The sequence below is a fragment of the Dipteris shenzhenensis genome, chromosome 23, assembly GCF_047967505.1.
Source record: "Dipteris shenzhenensis isolate YYH24624 ecotype China chromosome 23, Dip_SZ_1.0, whole genome shotgun sequence".
NCBI classification, from domain to species: Eukaryota; Viridiplantae; Streptophyta; class Polypodiopsida; order Gleicheniales; family Dipteridaceae; genus Dipteris; species Dipteris shenzhenensis.
The window spans coordinates 11,297,938-11,315,888 of NC_141618.1; the positions used below are offsets into that span (position 1 = coordinate 11,297,938).

At 43.2% G+C, this 17,951-nt stretch overlaps 1 protein-coding gene and 1 pseudogene across 1 annotated transcript in view; both read right to left on the reverse strand.

The window, feature by feature from the left end:
* Nucleotides 1–17,951, reverse strand: part of LOC147886979 (uncharacterized) — an 874,612-nt gene that overhangs the window by 356,897 nt on the left and 499,764 nt on the right. The window lies entirely within an intron of this gene.
* Nucleotides 14,564–15,772, reverse strand: LOC147886981 (uncharacterized; annotated as a pseudogene).

Consider the following 17,951-nt stretch of genomic DNA (forward strand, 5'->3'; position numbering starts at 1 on the left):
GCAATATGAGCACATCTTGATGCGAGTACTTAGCATATTCAATTGCAGTCAATGCATTGGAGATAGTCATGGATTTGTCTTCGCGGCACAAACCCATATTGATGAGGATGAAGGCCCACATTCAGAATCCCATAAAGCCTATACACAATCATTTTGGCAATGAGTTTGTAAACTACAGGCATCAAAGTAATAGGCCTCCAATCTGACATATGGTCACACAGATGTTTTTTGGGCACAAGTTTGATTATGCCATGCTTCCAAAGGTACGGCAAGTGATTTTCTTGCCAGGCAACATTGATCATTTGTAAAAGGACATCTTTCAAATCATCCCAGAAAGAAATATAAAATTCCACCGTAAGACTATCCTAGCCGGGGGACTTGTATTTGCTGAGGTGGGACAATGCATTATCAAGTTCTGTGTCAGTAAAAGGTCTCTCCAATGTAAGAGCATCATCCCTTTCCACTATCTCAGAAACATATTGAAGAAATTTAGTCCTCGCATCAGTCATTTGATTTGATGGGGAGCCAGGGGTAGAGAACAATTTCTGGAAGTAATTTTGGCATTCATCTTGAAGATCAGAGAACGAGTGCGTCCAAGAGCCATCTAGCTTCCTTACCCTTAGGCATGAGTTTTTCTTTCGAGTAGCATGCAAGCCCTGGAAGAAGGCTTTTGATGAGCACCCCTTATCCATGAGGGGCTTCATTCTTGCTCTAATCTGCCATTTGTGCAATTTCCTCTGATCATTATCAGTCAGTTTGATCTGAGCATGTGAAAGGGAATCATTTTCTAATTCAGAGAGAGGCCTTAAATGTGAAAATTCAGTCAATTGTTGTGCTGTCCTTTTTGCCCATTTGACCTCATTCCTCCATTTAGCCATATGCCAGTTTCCATACTCCCTAATGACATTCTGTATACGAGACAAAACTGTCCCAAGCATAATCCATGTCCTCCTGGGCATGCAAAGGCAAGGGATGAATTGCAAGTCTGATCATTTGCTGGAAATATTGATGTCGGAGATAAGCCTGATTAACATGCAGCAATCTACTGGAAAGCGTTGGTAAATCATCCAGTGGCATACCAAGTTGCAGATTTATCCATAATGGGGCATGATCTGACAAGCCCAGTGAGAAATCTATGAGGAGATGAGGGCTAAAATCTGCATATTGTTGTGGATAAAACAAATACCATCTGTCAAGCCTTGCCCAGTATGTAGTAAATGCATTATGATGAAAAGTATATCCAGGTATTGACCCTTGGAGAAGCAGCCATAAATCTTCAGCCTGCACACAAAGAAGCATGCTATCCCATTTATGCCTTTCCGATGATAGCATATGAGATCTTGAAGTGGTGTTATCTCTCGTCAGAGGGGAATTATTAAAATCTCCATAGATAAATGCATTAGATCTCCATGGATATTTGCTTAAAGAATCCCATAAAGAAGCCCTCATGGTAGAGGTCTGGGAGGCATAGACTGATGCTAACTCAAGAATATCACCATTGACATTACATTGTATGACCATCCATCTGCCACTGCTGTCATTGAAAGCTAACTGAGGCTCCAGCTCATGTCTAACCATTATGCATACACCTGAGTAGGTAGTGGTACAAGCATAATATATATCATAGCCGCCAAAGTAATCATGATGACCAGCCTTAGAGTGTTGATTATGCTCTTGCAAACAAACAATATCTGGCTGCATTTTATGTACATAATTCCAGAAAAGCCTCCACTTTGAGACATTCCAGAGGCTCTGTACATTGTATGTAAAGGACTTAAGTGTTTGATACATGAAAGAGATATATACAGAAAAGTATAAGTATGAAACAAGATATCAGGGAGGCAAAGCCTCTACCTGCATGGGCTGCATGCCTTCGTGATCCATGAAAGATATAGCATTCTCCCCTTCTTCAGAATCACATATGGGGATGCCCTTCTTCAAAACCCCCACCCAATTTTGAAGGACAGGAGCTGAACTGGAAGCCTGGCCTGGTGAGGGAGAAGAAGCATCCCATTGACGAGATTGAAAGGGGCGTTGCTTCAATACAACCACCTTCTTAGGCTGTTGAAAACCATCCCGATCTGTTCCCCCAGATTCCTCATCTTCTCTTTTTCTTTTTCTTTTCCTTTTCCAGCAAGTGATTGCACCTGATTAATTGGTTTAGCATTCTTTGCTCCATTTCTATTTGCTGCCTTAACTTGAAAATTCTCTATCTTTTCCCGTGTCTGGGGCGGCAAGGCATTAGGAGGGTGTTGATGTAGAACCATTGGGCATTCAGAGGCTAGATTCCCAAACTTGTGGCAGGCAAAGCAAGCTCCTGCAAACACACCCCATTTCAATTCAAAATACTTTTTCCCCAATTGCACACCCTCAACTTCCACTGCAATAGAAGGAGGGGTAGGTGTGTCAGTGTCCCAGAGGATGCAGAATCTATTACGATTTCCCATGGGGCATGGAGGACAAATGACCTGTCCCAAAGAAGCAGCCAGTCCAGGCAATTCTTCATGCATATAATCCGGGAAGTTAACAACCTCAACCCATACAGGACAATGATGACATATAAGACTTTGGTAATCCTTATTTGGGGACCAAGGCATAGCATGTACCATCTGCTTCCCATAGGAGAGGGGAGAAAGCTCAAGTAGCCTCTGCTTGCACAAGGCATCTGATAAGTGCACCTCATAGAGGCCTCTAGATGCAAAATAGACACCCTCTACAAAGCATCCTCCAAGGATGGACTTGATCCACTGTGCAACATCCCTGGCTGCTGGGATTCTTCCTGGAAAGAAAATTATTACCGCGGTTCGAGATAGCTTCCTGAGAGGATTCACGAGGGATGGCAATTTCAATTTGTATGTGACCTCCGGAACTGGTTTGCCCCATTCCTATCGTGACTGCTGAAAGTCATCCTTAAGTGTATCAAACACATATTGAGCTTCCATAGTAAGCTCGTCATCTTGTGATGCGAGCTGTGAAGGACGGCGCTTGGCATCTGCGGGTCTTTCTTTTCTAGCATATGTACAGACATCAGAACCTGAAGCCATGATCAAAACATGGCAAGGCAAGAAAGAGCTGTACGGAGAGAAATAGAGTGAAAGATAAACTAGATAGAGAAACTGTACGGAAAAGCACATTGGAAAAAACTCAGAACTATAAGGCAGAGACTGCACGGAATAAAATGTACGGAAGAGATAGTACGGCACAGACTGCATGGGACAGCAAGGAGACTATACGGAAAATTCTGTACGGACAAAGATGGACTGCACGGAAATCAACAGAATTGTACGGAAGAGGCTGGGTTGTACGGGGAAGCTGACGGGCGCTGAAAAGACTGTGTTGTACGGAGGGACTGACAGAAACCGTACGTGCATTCGGAAAAATGGAGGTCAGAGAGCTATACGGGCCTGCGCATAGATCTGGGCAGAGATGTAGACCCTACCGTAGGTGCTCGTACGGCTGTCCGGGAAAATCGTAGGGTGACCGTACAGGCGTATGGACAGAGGGGGGAAAGACCTGCAAGGAGGTCTTGGCGAGGCTCTCAACTAGCACCTCTCTCTCACTGCCCAAGTCCAATACACACACACACACACACACTACACCACACACACTTTTTTGTGAAACCAGTAACTATAAAATTAATATGAAATCAATGTACATGACATTAGACTCCAAAAGAGAGCCTAGTGGAAGAACTCAAAAACAGTCAGAAAACACTTCAAGGCTAGTAGCATCCAAGTCCCTCGCAGCATAACTATCATATAAAGATTGCTTGAGGGACATTCTGAACAAAGCATATAGCTGAGGAAACTGTTGTCCCATCCTAAAGTGCAATCTCTGTGTCCAAATAGTCCATAGTACCCAAAAACGAGCCCAATGAAAGAAAAGGAGGAATGGAGACATCTGAGATGAGAAGCATCCAAACATCCAGAAGAGTTTCCCGAATCTGATAGAGGGAAACCGAAGCCGCAGCAAATGAGAGACATGAGTGATCAATATTCGAGAGTGCGGGCAAGACCGTAACAAATGGGGAACTGTCTCACGGTGATGAGAACAACGGGGGCAAGAAGAGGAAGCAATACGACGTGCTTCCAATTTCACCCCAATGGAAAAAGCTCCCACTATACATCTCCAAAAGAAAAGCCTCTGTTTCAATGGCAATTTAGCTTTTCAAAATTTCTTGAGTTGTGATTGCCACCAAGATAAAGGCTTATCCAAATTCCAAAGAGTGTTGGCATGCTTATCAATCCATGGCGGTGGAAGAAGAAATCTGTAGACCATCGAGGATGCCAAATTATGCATTGAAAGTGAACAGGTAGCAGGAGATAAGGAAGTCAGATTCCAGTCCAGTAATCTGTCTTGTACAAACAGTGTACAAACAGTGGAGGTATAGGAACAAATGGCTGCAACATAGTTGTAAGTATTCTCCAAATGGGCCTATGATGCAGACCCAAGGGGAATGTCCTGCAAGCTTGTGGAAATGAAAGCACATAACCATGTTGATCCACCACATCTCCGACAAATCTTATGCCCAATTTCATAATATTATATGCTTTAATAGGTGCCTGTAAAGCAAGAGGCGATTCAAACACCTTGCTCCAACGGATGCTTTCCAAGCGAAGAGAATTACCATGATGGGAGCTTCCCAGTGATCTGTAATCCAATGCCCATATGCATGGGACTTCATGTTTCCACACATAGCTGCTAACATAACAGCCCATGGCTGTTTTTGCTGGAAAAAATCAGCAATCATAGTGCTCTTTCTTGCCAACATATGAAACTGAAGATTGAGAATATTCAGTCCCCCATGAGTCTTCGGAGAACAAACAGACTGCATGGGAAGTAGTCGCAAAGCCTTTTTGTGAGATTTGCTTTTCCAAAATATCTCCATAGCCTGGGACATATAGGAAGCCAAATGCTTAAAAGACCAGTGAAGAAGGGCAAATAAAATTGCACATATGCCATAATGATAGACTGTACTATCCGAAGTCGAACATGTAGAGGCCAAGTTGACAAGTGCCAGTATTCCAGCTTCTTGTTAATCTTTTGAAGCACCCATTTGAACTGTTGTAGAGGGGTAATATTCCAGCCAATGGGATACCCTAAATGCCTCACAATAGTATGGGAAGAAATAATGTGGCCTGGCCAGAGAAGTGCATTCCAATCAGCTTCTTTCAATGCTAGAAGATTCGATTTCTGAAAGTTGATATGCAGTCCAGCAGCTATGCCAAAATCATTCAGAGTATGCATCAAATGAGAGAGGTCACTTTGAGAATTCCTGGGCATGAAATAAGAATCATCAGCATATGCATGTGCAAGAAATGGATGTGCCCCTAGAATTGGCAAGCCATGAAGCTGCCCTGTATCTGCAAGATGGTCCATATGCAACAATAATGGATGAGTAGCAATGGCATACAATAGCGAACTAAGAGGGCAACCCTGTCTCACTGAACGGGTCATAGTCCATGTCCTTTAGAACCCACTACCAAGCAGACACTGCGCAGTGGCATGAGAATAGAACTAGTAAATAATACGGACCAGCCGAGGGCCAAATCCCAATTTATGCATAGTCTGAGAAATAAAATCCCAATGGACAGTATCAAATGCTTTTGCAATGTCCACTTACAGAATGAGAACATCTTGTTTAGAATATTTGGCATACTCAATTGCAAGCAAAACATTGGAGATATTGTCAGTAATCTGCCTTCTGGGAACAAACCCATACTGCCTAGGATGAAGTCTTGCTTGCAAGATAAATCGAACCCTAAGGACAATCATCTTGGCAATGAGTTTGTAAATGACTGGCATAAGAGATATGGGCCGCCAATCATCCATTGTCTCACACAACCTTTTTTTGGGGATCAATTTGACAAGGCCATGTTTCCAAGAAGGAGGAAGAGATTGTTCTGTCCAAGCATGATTGATCATAAGAAGAAGAGTGTTCTTGAGATCACCCCAAAATGCACAGAAAAATTCAACAGTCAATCCATCCCATCCATGAGAGCTGCCTTTACGTAAATGACTCAAAGCATCATCCAGTTCATTAAGCATAAATGGCTGCTCCAATGCATGAGCCTGTTCCCGAGACAATATAGGCTGAACATGCATAAGAAATTGAGACCTCGCTGCATTCACTTGCATCGAATAATCAGGCTGAGGAGAAAAGAGATGCTGGAAATGACTAGAGCATTGCGATTCCAATTCTGATTTGGAGGTGGTCCAAGTGCCATCATCTTGCTTGATCCTGCAAATATCCTCCTTTCGCCTATCCGCATGCAGGCTTTTAAAGAAGGCCTTGGAGGAGCAGCCCTTATCCAAAAGGGGTTTCATGCGAGCTCGGATTTTGCCACTTCTTTCATTTTCGAAGATCATTTTGATGGATGATATGAACCGCATAAGTGCAAGAATCCTGTTCAGAGGAGGTGAGCTGCCTATAAGAGCTGATTACATCCATTTGTTGCTTGTGAGATTGAGCCCATTTCAGCTTAAGCCTGAGGTTTTCCATGTGACTCTGTTCATAATCTTGAATAACAGCCTGCAAGCGATGGGCAAGACTGATCCAAGCAAAATCCATGTCCTCCTGAGCATGTAAGAGGAGGGGGCAGACAGCCACTCTCACCATGTTCTGAAATTGTTGATGAAGCAAATAAGCACTATTAACATGGAGTAGGCGACGACCAAAAAAAGGCATATCATCTGTCAAACGTGCTATAGATAATGTCAAGCATATTTGAAAGTGATCAGATAGCAAGAGGGAATGGTCAACCCATAATGCACATGTGAAACTAGCATACTGCTGAGCATGCAACAAATACCATCTGTCAAGTCGAGCCCAGTAATGAGTTAAGGCATTGTGACGGTATGTATAACCCATATCTCTATCCCTTGTTGATAGCCATAAATCTTCTGCATGCAAGAAAGAAAGCATATCCTCCCAATGTCGAAGCTCAGTGGGGATCATGTGAGAACGATGAGTGGTGTTGTCTTGGATGGCAGGCGAGTTATTAAAGTCTCCTGACAAAAAGGCATTAGACAGCCATGGATATTGTTTGAGGGAGGCCCACATTTGAGCTCTTGTCGCAGAAGTTTGAGAGGCATAAACCAATGCTATTTCATAAAGATCACCATGACACATGCATCTGATCACCATCCATCGACCCTGGGGGTCATTGTGAGCAACCGTGGGCTGCATATCATGTTTCACCAGCATGCATACCCCCGAAAAGTGCATTGTACCAGCATAAAAGATGTCATAACCAGCAAAGTGGCCTTGCTGGCCAGCCAAGAAGTGTTGGTTGTGTTCCTGTAAGGAAATTACATCGGGGTGCATTCTATGTACATAGTGCCAAAAAAGTCTCCACTTATTGACATTGCAAAGACCTTGAACATTGTATGTAATGCAAGTAATTGAAGCAGACATAGAAGATATGTACAGTGGAGCCAAGAAACATAGTAAAGGTATAAGCTGTCAGGCCTCAGCCATGACATCGACGTCCACCTGGCCTCCTGGATCAGTAGCTCTATCATCCGCATCATTGTCACATACAGGAATGCCCTTCTTGAGCACATCAACCCACAATCGAGAAGTCATGCTGTCAGCAGGGTAGAGGTCTGACCAGGGGTGGAAGTAGAGGCATCCCAATGGCGAGATTGTAACAGTCGTGGCTTAAGTGCAAATACCTTTTTGGGTTGCTGCCATGCACCCTGAGGAGAGGCATTGGATTCTGAAATTTTGCCCTTTCCCTTATCCTTTTGCTTGGCTGAAACCTGGACCACACTTTCTTTGGGAAGAACAGATTTAGATGCTACATCACCCAACTTGCTAGGCGTTGCCTTAGGCCCTGGACCATAAGTTGGAGAGGTTGTATTTTCTAGAGCAATAGCTGTAGGTGGGAGCTGATGCAATATTGCAGGACACTGTGAAGCTAGATGGCCAAATTTATGACAAGTAAAACAAGCACCTGCAAATACTCCCCATTTCAAATCAAAATATTTTTAGCCCAAGGGAACATCTTCCACCTCTACCGCAATAGAAGGGGGGGTTGGGTGATCTGTATCCCAAAGAACACAAAACCGATTTCGATTGCCCGAAGGTCGGGGTGGGCATACAGCTTGCCCCAAAGTAGCTGCCAGACTTGGTAGCTCAGCCCTCATATAATCCGGAAAATCCACTACCTCAACCCATACAGGGCAGTGATGTCGAATGAGACCGTGATAATCCTTATTTGGCGACCATGGCATGACATGCACCATTTGTCTGCCATAGAATAGAGGAGACATCTCCAATATTTGCTGACGATATGAGGCATCCAAAAAGTGCACTTCATAAAAACCTCGAGAAGCAAAGTATACTCCTTCAACAAAACAACCTCCCAACAAAGCCTGAACCCACTGAGCCACATCATTTGCAGATGGTAACTTCCCAGGGAAGAAAATGATAACTGCTTGCTGAGAGAACTTCCGGAGAGGAGTAACCAATGAGGGCAGCTTCAGCTTGTACTTAAGGGCCGGGGGAGGTTTGGCCCACTCCTTCCGGCTGTGGTGAAATTCATCCTTGAGCATATCGAAAACATAGTGAGCATCTTCAGAAGCTGAGGTAGAGAATTCGAATTGCTGTCTTTTAGGGTCTCGGGACAAGTCCTTCCGAGAGTAGCTTTTAATATGGTCCTCCATGAAGGTGAGCAGGGCCGAATTGATGAAGCAAGAAAGGGCAGCAGGGCTTATGCACAGTTATGGACGGGTGATACACAGCAACGGGGAAGAAAGCAGATGGCAAGAGGGAGTGGTTGGCAGCAGCTAAAACAAGCGAGCAAGAGCAGGGCAAACACCAACGGGCTGTACGGACGAAGTTGGCTGTACGGAGAAATCAGCAGAAACAGTACGGAGAAGAGTGGGCTGTACGGAAAAGTTGACAGAACGCTGAAGACTGCAGTGGTCGGAAAGACTGACGGTGACGTACACACACTTTTTTTTTGGGAAGAAATCTTTTATTGCTGCAAAATAATTACATTCATAGTTACTTCAAAAACGAAGTAGCTACTACTCAACTAAAGATCTCAGTATAAGCTGTATACACATCCTGATCAATCAAACGAGTCTGAAAACAATCGTAGAATGATTGTTGCAGAAAGCGTTTGAAAAAAAGAAAGGATGAAAATAGTGGATTACCAAAGACTCTATGATTTCTGTCCATCCATAAAGTCCATAGGGTCCAATAGCGCACCCATACAAAAAATAAATCAAAACCCTGTCTCTGTGGATGAAAACCAAACAACCAGAAAAATCTGCCAAAAGTAACAGTAGGAAATCACGCTCGAAGCCTCTGTCTGATGAGAGCAATGAGATTAGAAGTATGTGGACAAAACCAAAAAATATGAAGCACTGATTCAGTAGAGTGCTGTCATCTGTGACAAACAGCTGAAGCAATATGTCTGTGTGCGAGTAACTGTCCGGATGGAAAAATTCCAATGAGAACTCGCCATAGGAAAAGCTGTTGTCAAAGAGGGACTTTGTAATGCCAAAGGAGACGCAGCCTTTTTCTCCACCACTTCATTGAACGATCCATATGCCAAACAGTATTTGCTCTGTGAGAAATCCAAGGTGGAGGTAATAACACTTTATACAGAGATGACACTGTGATATGTGAAAGCTTCAAAGGACGGGCGTATAAGGAAGGAGAGCATTAAATCCAATCCTCAAGCCGATTCTGAAGTTCCAATTGAGGTACCAGCAAGTACGGTTAGAGCATTGCTGAAATTCTATGCCATAAAGGACGATAATGAGCTCCCAAGCCATATTTGTGAGCAGCCATAGAAAAAGATAAAATTGTGCCATCATCCTGAAGTACATCCGCCACAGATGAAATGCCTTTGAAGGAGAGAAAATGAACGTCTCAGTTTTTGTATGGCCAAAGGAGGGTGGAATACTTTAGACCAAAAAATATTCTCTACCCTCAAGGAGTTGCCCGACAGAGAGTCCCTGCCATGCCATTCCAAGTGGGATAAGATGTGTTTCCAATCAAGAAGTAGACGAGAGACAAAAGGGCAGCCTCTGATCTTGCCTTGGATAGAGCCAAATAAAAAATCCCATTGAGTAGGCTGCCAATTTCCAAAGGCAGATGTATGAAGATGTAATAAGAGAGAGCGGATCATGAAAGCCCAAGGCTGATCTCCTTGCATAAACTATATCATCATTTTCCCTCTGTGAGCAAGTAAATGCATTTGAATATTGAGAATGTTCAGACCCCCGTGCATCTTTGGAGAACAGAGATGATGCATAGAGAGTAATCTGAGACTTTTCTTGCCATGTTTTGAACGCCAGAAAATTTCCATGATAGCTGACATAAATGAAACCAGATCTGCCTTAGTGAGCATAGTGAGAGGCAGATAAAATTGTATGTATGCTATCAAAATGGATTGTGTAATTCGCAAACGAACATGTAATGGCCAAGTTGCAAGCTTCCAATATTCAAGTTTTGCCCTTAACTTTACTAGCACCCAATCAGTTTGTTGTGAACGGGTGAGTCCCCAGCCTAGAGGATAACCAAGATGTCGAATAAATTGAGAAGCGGAAACAATTTCCCCAGGCCACAAAAGGTTATGCCATTCCTGTGCATGTAACGGCAGCAATTTTGATTTCTGAAAATTTACCCGAAGGCCAACAGCCAATCCATATGTAGAAAGAGCGTGCATAATCATGGACAGATCAGCCCGAGTATTTTTTGGAGTAAAGAATGAATCATCAGCATATGCCTAAGCAATCATGCCATGACTGCCAGGAATCTCCAAACAACTGGTCAGTGTCCAAGAGGTGATCCAGATATTGAAGCAGTGGATGAGTGGCTATGGCAAAAAGTAAAGCACTCAGGGGACATCCTTGCCTGACAAAACAACCAAGAGTCCAGGATGGAGAAATATCCCCTGAAAGTATGCAGGCAGCTTTACTATCTTTATATAGCCAGGTGATGAGTTGCTGCATTTTTGTGCCAAAACCCAATGCCTGCATAGTTGATGAAATAAAATCCCACTGAATAGTATCAAAGGCTTTGGCAATATCAACTTGCAATAACAAAACATCCTGCTGTGTGTATTTGGCATATTCAATTCCAATGTAGGCATTAGCAATGTTATCTGTGATATGCCTACGCAGGACAAAGCCATATTGAGCAGGATGCAACCCATCATGTAAAAAGCCCTTTAGCCGATCAACAATCATTTTGGTAGTGACTTTGTAAATTACGGGCATAAGAGTGATAGGTCTCCAGTCTGCCAAAGACTCACAAATTTGTTTTTTGGGAAGGAGTTTAACAAGACCTCTCCATGTGTCCGGCATTTTCTGATTTTGCCACGCAGCATTCACCATATATAGCAATGTATGCTTCAAAATAGGCCAATATTCTAGAAAAAACTCGACTGTTAAACCATCCCATCCTGGGGATTTCCATCTGCCACATGATTTGATCGCATCTGACAGTTCCCTCTCGGTAAAGGGTTCCTCCAAATCCAAAGCTTGAGTAGGGGAAATGATAGGAGAAACATGTTGCAACAGTAAATTTCGTGCAAGCAAAATCTGTTTTGAGGGAGGAGCTGCAGAGCTAAATTGCTGAGAGAAATGATGCACACAAATAGAAGCAAGCTGTGACCGTGAAGTAGTCCATGATCCATCAGGCATAAGCACTCTGCAAATTTCTGTTTTGATTCTTCTCTGATGTAAACTTTTGAAAAATTCTTTGGAAGAGCAACCTTTATCTGTAAAGGCTCTTTGTCTTGCTCTAGTTTCCCATTTGGCCAATTTCCTGTGATCATTTAGTTTAAGACAATGCCTGGCCTGAAACCAGTAACTATATTATTAACATGAGATCAATGTACATGACATCAGACTCCAAAAGAGAGCCTAATGGAAGAACTCAAAAACAGTCAGAAAACACTTCAAGGCTAGTAGCATCCAGGTCCCTCGCAGCATAACTATCATATAGAGATTGCTTGAGGGACATTTTGAAGAAAGCATATGCCTGAGGAAACTGTTGTCCCATCCTAGAATGCAATCTCTGTGTCCAAATAGTCCATAGTACCCAAAAACGAGCCCAGTGAAAAAAAAGGAGGAATGGAGACATCTGAGCTGAGGAGCATCCAAACATCCAGAAGAGTTTCCCGAATCTGATAGAGGGAAACCGAAGCCGCAGCAAATGAGAGACATGAGTGATCAATATATGAGAGTGCGGGCAAGACCATAACAAATGGGGAATTGTCTCACGGTGATGAGAACAACGGGGGCAGGAAGGGGAAGCAATGCCACGTGCTGCCAATTTCACCCCAATGGAAAAAGCTCCCACAATACATCTCCAAAAGAAAAGCCTCTGTTTCAATGGCAATTTAGCTTTCCAAATTTTCTTGAGTTGTGATTGCCACCAAGATTTTCTTTCAATGCTAGAAGATTTGATTTCTAAAAGTTAATATGCAGTCCACCAGCTATGCCAAAATCATTCAGAGTATGCATCAAATGAGAGAGATCATTTTGAGAATTCCTGGGCATAAAATATGAATCATCAGCATATGCCTGTGCAAGAAACTGCTGTGCCCTTGGAATTTGCAAGCCATGAAGCTGTAGTAAACCATTGGAGGTCCAAGTTCGGAGCTGACCCTTCTTGCCCTCGCTGCCGTTCTGCTTTGGAGACAATACAGCACTGCCTTTGGGATTGCAGACAGGCGATAATCATATGAAAGGGGATTGCAAGACTTTTCAGCACTTTTTTCCGCCTACCTTTTATATGACCTGGGGATCAGTGGCTTGGCTTACTCTTTCAGGGCCCGAGGTATTTTTGAGAGACTTGATTCCTCTTGGGCTCTTCACATCCGACGACACCTTGTGGAGTCGTGCTCTCTAGAGGATGTTCCAGCCACTCTTTTCAGGGCTGCTCACTCCTTGGTTGACTCTCCATGGGAGATCCTAGCTAGCATTGTAGCATGGCACATTTGGAGAGCCAGATGCACTGAGGCTTTGGAGGGTTCTCAGGTTCACCCTTCTCAGATCTTGGCCAGTACTTGGACAGATACGATACACACTCTGATGGCCATTTGGGCGACCATGCAGGGATCATCTCGAGCAGCCTCCTCCATGAGAGTTACTTTTCTCAGAGATTGGAGAGACTTTCCCTTCTTTGCTGAGACTTCTACAGGGTTGAGATGGCATTTTTAGCCTCAGCCTTGGTTTCTTTCTACCTCATTCCTCTCAAGTGTTTTTTATTACATGCTTAGCATGGTGTATTTCCGCACAGAGCTTGCTCTAGCGGGTTTCTTTCTCATTTAATAGAAGTCTCTTTTTTGGGGGAAAAAAAAAAGCAAGCACCTGCAAACAGCCCCCACTTGAGCTTGTAAAAGGCACTCCCCATGGAAACATTATTCACAGTGACCGAATATGAAGGTGGAGTGGGATGATCTGTATCCCACAAAATGCATAAGCGATTCGAATTTCCATTGGGTCGTGGTGGACATACCACCTTACCGAGGGAAGCTGCAATTTTAGGTAGAAGAGAAGACAAGCATTGAGGAAAATCCACAACTTCTACCCAAATAGGGCAACGGTGCCGAATCAATGCCTGGTAATCCCAGGTGGAGACCAGGGCAGAACATGGACCATCTGCTGGCCATAGAAAAGAGGAGAGTGCTCCAGCAAAACCTGACGGTGCTCCTCATCAGCCATGATGATCTCAAAAAAGCCCCTCGCTGCATAATGAACTTTTTTGACATAAGAACTACCTAGGGTTCGAGTCAACCAATTCCCAACATCTGCAGCAACAGGCATCTATCTGGGAAGAAAATTATAATGGCATGCTTTGCATACTCCTTAACTGGATCAAATATATCATCCACTTCCACCATAATGCCAGTGGTGGGAAGTGGATCTTCAAACCCTTCATGCATAACCTCATAAACAAGCTGAGCCTCAGCACAGTCATGAAGGGAATCATCTGAATCCATCACCTGTTTTTGTTTCTTGTTGGAAACTGACTTGTCTTTGTGAAAGGTTTTCTCATAGGAATAATCCGCCATTCAAGTTAAGCAAAAAACTTGGAAGCAGCAACGCTTTACAAGGAGGAAAGCACAGCAGATACAAAACTGTACGGTGTTTTCCTGGCTGTACAGATGAAATCGTACGGATTTTTGACAGTACGAAAAAAAAAATCCTTGACAGGCAAACTGTACGGACTTCCCCGACTATACGGACAAAACTGTACAAAATTTTCTGACTGTACGGACAAAATCGTATGGATTTTCGACAGTAAATTTTTTTTCCCCTGACAAGCAAACTGTATGGACTTTCCTGACTGTACAGACAAAACTGTATGGATTTTTCTGACTGTACGGACGAAATTGTACGGATTTTTGACAGTACGAAAAAAAAATTTGGATTTTCTGACAGAGCGTACAGACAGAAAACGGACGCCAAAAGGAACCTCGAGCACACACGGAGACACACACTTCTTTTTTTGTAATATCCAGTGCAGTATATTTATATGTTCATAAATTTACAAGATGGGAAGTCTCCGAAATGGACAGGATCCCGAAGATCAGAAACATAAAAAGAAAAGCTCTATGCAAGAAGTATCCATATCACCCTCATGGCAGGCATCATATAAGGATTGCCGCAATGAGGCTCGGAAAGATTCATATGACTTGTGAATCTGCCCACCTTAGTATGCCAAATTATGCTCACTCCAGATTGTCCAAAGAGCCCAATATCTCACCCAAGAGAGAAATAGTGAGTATTGAGACAAAGACCTCATAAATCTGCAAAAGAGCCAGAAATGTTTCCCAAAAATGTGACTCGGGAAACGGAGCCGAAGATGATCTGAAATTTTCCCAAGGAGGTTCCTAGAACACGGGCAGTGCCAAAGTAAATGAGGGACAGTCTCTGAAGGAGCCTGACACCTTAAACATGTGCATGGTGCAATGCAACGTTTGGCAAGCGTGACTTCCACTGACAATGTGCCTGTCATGCATCTCCAAAGAAAAAGTCTTTGCTTCAATGGCATTTTACACTTCCATAATATCCGGAGATTCTTCCGCCACCATGAGAGGGGCTTCCTTATATGCCACAGAGTATTAGCATATTGCTGAATCCATGGAGCAGGCTGAAGAAGCCTGTAGACTTTGATGGAGGTCAAGGCAGGAAGAGGAACAGGATGCGTGCATGTAGCAAAGGATTGCAATTGCCAATCCATAAGCCTGTCTGTGTCAGCCACAGGAGGAACAGGTAGAAAAGGAATTAATAGATCAGTAATTTTCTTCCATATGGACCTATGGTGCATTCCCAATGCATAGGAAGCAGTGGCCTGGGGAAAAGATAAGACATAGCCCTGATTATCTACCACATCATTCATGAGATTGTATGCCCGAACAGGTTCCTGTAAAGCGAGTGGAATGTCAAAGATGGCACTCCGATGAATACTTTCTTTCATCATTAAATTTGTCCCCGAGCAATTATCAGGAGCCCATTTGACCTTAGAAAGTACTTGCTTCCAGTCAAGTATCAAAGCAGTAGAGAAAGAACAGCCAGGTATCTTCCCTACAAATCTCCCAATGACAACCTCCCAATGATCAGTAGTCCAATGACCATAAGCACAAGTCCTCATGTTGAGACACATGGATGCTATCATACAAGTCCATGGCAGTTGTTGGCAGAAAAAAGTATGGAGCATAGTCGCCTTCCTGGCAAGTACATGATATCTTATATTGAGGACATTGAGTCCGCCATGCATCCTAGGAGAGCACACCATTTCCATCTTCATCAGTCTCAATGCTTTCATAGCAGTTTTTTTCCTCCATAACATCTCGATTGCTTGAGACATAAAAGCTGAAATATCTCTGGAGGACCAATGCAGTAAAGACAAAAAGAACTGGACATAGGACATTACAATGGACTGTACTATTCTGAGCCTGACATAAAGAGGCCAAGTAGAAATTTTCCAGTAGTCTAGTTTATGTTGAAGTCTTTGGAATATCCATTTTAACTGCTGCTTCCTCGTGATATGCCATATCCAATAGGATATCCCAAATGCCTGACTACATCTTTGGAATGCACCACCTGACCTGGCCAGAGAATAGAATGCCAGTCACATTGTTTCAGGGGAAGCAATTTAGATTTGTCAAAATTGACATGCAATCCCACTGCCAAACCATACAATGATAGGGTGCTCATGAGCATGTGAACTTCCCGGGGAGAATTCTGTGGCATAAAGAAGGAATCATCAGCATATGCTTGTGCCAAAAAAGATGCAGCCCCAGGGATTTTAAGACCAGTCATCTGTCCTGTGTTTGTAAGATGATCAAGATACATTAAGAGGGGATGGGTCGCAATGGTATAAAAGGGAGCACTAAGAGGGCAGCCCTGTCTAACTGATCTGCCCAATGTCCATGACCGAGATAGATGACCCCCAAGAATGCACTGAGAAAGTAGAGCCACAATAAAGCCAGTAAACTGCATTTGCTGTCTTGGAACCAAAGCCCATCTTTGTCATGATTTGAAAGATAAAATCCCATTGAACAGTGTCAAATGCCTTAGCAATATCTACCTGCAATATGAGCACATCTTGATGTGAATACTTAGCATATTCAATTGCAGTCAAGGCATTGGAGATATTATCATGGATTTGTCTGCGCGGCACAAATCCATATTGATGAGGATGAAGTCCCGCATTCAGTAGCCCGTGAAGCCTATACACAAGCATATTGGCAATGAGTTTGTAAACTTCAGGCAAAGTAATAGGCCTCCAATCTGAAATATGGTCACACAGATGTTTTTTGGGATCAAGTTTGACTATGCCATGCTTCCAAGAGTGCGGCAACTGATTTTCTTGCCAGGCAACATTGATCATTTGCAAGAGGATGTCCTTCAAATCATCCCAAAAGGAAATATAAAATTCCACCGTAAGGCCATCCCAGCCAGGGGACTTGTATTTGCTGAGGTGGAACAATGCATTATCAAGTTTTGTGTCAGTAAAAGGTCTCTCCAAGATAAGAGCATCATCCATTTCCACTATTTCAGAAACATATTGGAGGAATTCAGTCCTGGCATCAGTCATTTGATTGGATGGGGAACCAGGAGCAGAGAACAATTTCTGGAAGTAATTTTGGCATTCATCTTGGAGATCAGAGAAAGAGTGTGTCCAAGAGCCATCAAGCTTCCTTACCCTTAGACATGAGTTTTTCTTTCGAGTAGCATGTAAGCCATGGAAAAAAGCTTTTGATGAGCAGCCCTTATCAATGAGGGGTTTCATTCTTGCCCTGATCTGCCATTTATGCAATTTCCTCTGATCATTAGCAGTCAATTTAATCTGAGCATGTGATAGGGTATAATTTTCTGAATCAGAGAGAGGCCGCAACTGAGAAAATTCAGTCAATTGTTGTGCTGTCCTTTTTGCCCATTTAACCTCATTCCTCCATTCAGTCATGTGCCATTTGCCATACTCCCTAATGACATTCTGCATACGAGAGACAAAACTGTCCCAAGCATAATTCATGTCCTCCTGGGCATGCAAAGGCAAGGGATGAATTGCAAGTCTAATCATTTGCTGGAAATAGTGATGTCGGCTGATTGACATTCAATAATTTATTGGAAAGAGGTGGCAAATCATCTAGAGGCATGCCAAGCTGAAATTCATCCACAATGGGGCATGATCTGACAAGCCCAATGAGAAATCTATAAAGAGATGAGGGCTAAAATCTGCAAATTGTTGTGGGCAAAACAAATACCATCTGTCAAGCCTTGCCCAGTATGTTGTAAGTGCATTATGATGAAAAGTATATCCAGGCACTGACCCTTGGAGTAGTAGCCATAAATCTTCAGCCTGCACGGAAACAAGCATGCTATCCCATTTTTGCCTTTCCAATGATAGCATATGAGATCTTGAAGTGGTGTTATCTCTTGGTAGGGGGGAATTATTGAAATCTCCACAG